A 4654-nucleotide genomic window follows, 5' to 3' on the forward strand; every position below is an offset into this window, starting at 1 on the left:
TGCTACAAATTAAGTGGAGCTCAATATGCAACGAGTTGCATATTGAAGAAACACCACATGCATTTATTTAGTTCTCTCCCGATTATGTACCCAACAATATTAAATGTTATTCAACATGGCAAGGGGTGAAGCATAAATAAACTATCTATTTAGGCAAGTTTAAATGAGGCTGGAAATAACAAACAACAATTCCGAAAAATCCTCATGTTCATATTTCGAATTTGCTACTGTTCTGCCCTAAACACAATTTTAATGTTGTTAAACAGCCAAATAAAATGTACCAAGTTAAACTAGGCATTTTTCTACCCCATTTACATATAAAGAACATTTAAATCCGAGCTACGGTTATTTAGTTATGAATTAAATCATTTTAACATACTAATTATGCAAATTAATCCAAACAGCACATTTAAACATTTTAAACATGGATGAAAATTGCATATTATGAAACTAGAAGGAATTTAAGCATTTTACATATTTGAAGTTTTTACATATGATGCACTGTTTGTGAGATATTATATGCATGATGTGGAGGGTTTTTCTATAAAACAGCAATCTCTGGAAAACTAGCAAAATCGCAGAACAGGAAAAAAACATGACACGGGCCAAATCTGGTGCATGATGGGCCAACAGAGAGGAGGGGCTGGGCGGCTGCTCACATCGGGCCAACAGGCCGGCTGGGGGATGTAGAGGCGCTGGGCCTTGGCGTGCTGGATGCGATCCAGGCGCGGGTCAATGCGCGGTGGCAGCGTGCGCTCGTTCTCTGCTCGGAGGAGGACGAGGCAGAAGGCAGGGGGCGATGCAGGGGAAGCAGAGCATGGCGGCGACCTCCGGCGACGAGTGGATGGACGAGGGGGACGGATCCGGTGCGAAGGAGGTCGAGGAGGGCCGAGGCGAGGCGCTGGCATTCTCCTCTGCTCGATGCAGAGCAAGCAGAGGCCGGCGGAACAAACTCCAGGCGCAGGGGAGGAGCAGGGAAGACAGGAGTCGGCGCGATGCAGAGGACGCAGGGGAGGCAGTGGCTGGTCGAGGGACTTGCGGAAGAGCAACAGCGGCGGTGCAGGGCACGGTCAAGGCAAGTAGCGCTCGCGTCCTGAAACTGACGAAGCGGGCGGCGACAGCTTCGTTCGTCTGATCGAAGCAGAAACGAGGCCCTGCGGCGGGAGGCGGGCACGTGCAGCGGACGGCGGGAACGGGGCCGCGGCCAACCGGGATGGAGGCTCTGGGACGGCACGGGGCAACCCTGTGGTGGACATCCATGGCCGGCGGCGCCATGGTTGGAGGTGACGGCGCTGCTGGATGGCTCGGGCTCCTGGCGCCTTGGTCGTCAAGGTCCTGCGAGAGAGAGAGAGATGTGAGGTCAGGAGAAAGAAGGAAGAGAAGGAGGGACCGAGGGAGAGGGCGCGGGGTCGGCCTGGGGCTGCTGCTGCGAACGGCTCGAGGAGAGCTGCTGGTCTCAGGCGCGTGAGGAGGGAGGAGCTCGAGCGCAAGGGTCCTGGTGACGCAGTCGCCGGCGACGGTGGAGGCGCTGCTCGGGGACGAACGAGCAGAGGAGGGGAAAACGAGGAGGAGAGGAGTCTGGCTGTGGTTGGTGGATCGGGAGGGGATGGATCCCAAGGAAGAGGATCGGTGGTGGCTGGTTGGCTCGCTGAAGAAAACGAGGGACTTGGTCGGAGAGGATTTGGATCGGGAGGAGATCCCGAGGTGGGAGGTGGAGTGGCAGCGACAAGGAGGATGGGACAGCTGCCCTAGATTTTAGGGTTGGTCTAGTTTATATAGCAAGCGGATTTTGGGTAAGGGCATTTGGTTTCTCCCATCTTAATCGGACGGTCTCGAATAAATAGGCTAGGGAGTCCAAACAAATAAAACGGTGATGTTTTATAGATGTTTGGTGATGATTCGGACCCAAATGTGATGACTGAACGGGTCGGGTTTGGGATAGTTTCGGAAGCGCACGCGAGGGGTCTATGCACTGTGGAGAAAGATTAAGCGGCCAGACGAGAGGGACTCAAAAAACCCAGTTGGTCTCGGAACGGTCAACGAAGACAAGGGATTTGATGAGCTCAGAAAAGAGAGAGAAGAGAGCGGTCCGGTTGATCTGAGAGAAGGTCAACCGAGAAACGGAAGAAGCGGCAACTACGAGCGGATGCAAGTTTTATGAAAACATGAGAATTCAATGCTCATGATGACACGGTGAATGCAACAATCAAATAAAACACACGACAACAACAAAAAAACAAGGAAGGCATCTGGAGCGTCGATCTTGGGGCGTTACAACACTCCACCACTACAAGAGGATCTCGTCCCGAGATCTAGGATGGCACCGGAGAGAAGCGAAAGAGGAAGAGGTAAAACAAAGTTGCTTCTTTGACAAACAAGTGAAACCACGAACTTTGAGAGGTTGAACAAATCGAAAGAAAGAATACAATGGAGGCGAACGAGATTGCAAACAGTCTGTTAACAAAGAGGAACAAGGAACATTATGAGGACCCTGTAGATTGAAGCATGAAACAAGAGCTCAATGAACCAATAAGAATATGACCACCTCGGTATAATGAGATAGCCAAGGAATAAGAATGACAGTATTTGGACAGCACTCCGGTAGAAAAAAGAAGGAAAACTTGATAAGATGAAAAGAAATTGAAGGGATGACACAACACTCCGGTTAAACGGATAAGCAAGGAAAAGGACATGATCTTGGCAATACGAGACTATTGGACGAAGGGAGCAACGTCACAATGGCTTCGGGACAATGAAAGAGTGGAATCAAGAGAACGGAGAATAGAACAATAACTTCTATCACAATTGAATTTGAAAGAGTCGCCTTAAAAAGAAGGATTGAACGGAGTTGTTGGGAAATCAACAACGAAAAGCACAAGCTTGTTGTGGGCTTATGGAAAACATCTCAAAATTATGAGGTGACAACCGGTCACTAATGGAAACAATTACTTTGATTGAGAACACCAAAGAGATGAAAAAATTCTTTCACCAAGAGGATAGGAGAAAACTTGGATCATTGATAAGCACCACAAGTAGCAACAATCCTTAGGGAAGGCTTTAGGTGAAATCTAAACCAAGATAACTCCAAGGAAGAAATTAATGGATTTAATATACCTCATTCTTGACAACATGTGAATCATGAAACACGAAGGGAAATTGTCACGAACGACATAACACCACCTCAAAAGATATTGATAGAAAGAATTGCACTTCGGAATGCAAGATCAAGAATACTTGAACTCCTCAAGACAAAACATGTGTTGAACACCATGTTTATTTTAGAGTATAGCTTGGCGGATCTTAACTTCGAGAAAAATCTTGAAAAACAATTCAAGAATGAAAGGCATCCTTGATGAACCATCATGTAGAGCCTCCATGAAGAACTCCGGTAAAAAAGGATGATAAAACGAAAGAGAAGTTGAGAACACAAGGTGAAGCCTTGCGATGATTTAGATGGAGCTTCTCAACGAGATAATGCGGAAAACTTGGAACTCCGGAAAAGAAAAGATGAAGCATCTCGAACCGAGAAAAATGACATGATGAACAACTCTGGAAAGAAGAAACTAGCTCACTTGGATGAAACCATAATAAGAATTACGTTATGCGTATCCTTCACCAATTTAGATTGATGACAAGCAACGGATTTGGCATACTATTTATTCTCGTAGAAAGGATTAAGAGAGATATAGCGTAAACTTGAGAAAGAGCTTCAACGAACCACCGATAACAACGGAAAAGAATTTGGAAAGGACGAATGAATTGATACGATAACAACGAAAGAGAATTCTTGAATGAACCACCGTAAGAAATGAAAAGAACGAAGAAAAGAGAATGAATCGCCGGGAAGAATTAGAAAAGCACCAAGATACTTGAGGGAAAAAAGAGACAAGAGAACGAAGAGATCGCGAACTGATTGAAGAATACTTGAACGAAGCACCGGTAGAATATGGAGACGAACAAAAAAGGCATGAATGTAGAATAATTGAAGAAAGAATCTGAAAACTTGGAACGAAAGAATATTCCAAAAATATGGCCTCTGGATGATCGAGATGGAAAACAACTCCTGAAATACTCCGGATGGGTAAGAAAAAGAATCTTTGACAAACGGAATAATTTGAGAGGATAACATGAAGCTAGCACCACGAATCTCCGGGAGAACGGACAAGATTTAAGAGAAATTCTTCTTTGGTCTTCACATGACGACGAGAAACACCAGTAAAATTGTTGAGGTACTCTGGGAGAATGAAGAGCAAAGAGGTTGAGCCAACAGTGAAAATGATTTGAAATCGATCTTGGAAAAGCGTCTGACTGATGAAAATCATACTTACGTCATACTTCGAAACGAATTTAAGAATAGCTCCGGAAAATCAGAAGAGTCAGGTAAGATCCTGGGAAAAGACCTGTGGGTTAGGGCCCACTGAAAAGAAACACCATTGGAAAGGATTGTAGAAGAGATGATGCACCGGAACAACTCATAGACTTGAATGAGGTGACAACCTTGAAATAGTTGAATGCAAACATGAATCTTCTGAGATATCTTCATCACTCCGGAATGATTAAATGGCGAGGGGCGAACAATCAGAGGGACATATTTGAGCTGAGGGAAAGAATACGATCGACAACGAAAAACTTGAATTTGGGTCCACCGGAAAGA

This window comes from Triticum urartu, chromosome 6 (assembly GCF_003073215.2).
Source record: "Triticum urartu cultivar G1812 chromosome 6, Tu2.1, whole genome shotgun sequence".
Classification (NCBI taxonomy): Eukaryota; Viridiplantae; Streptophyta; class Magnoliopsida; order Poales; family Poaceae; genus Triticum; species Triticum urartu.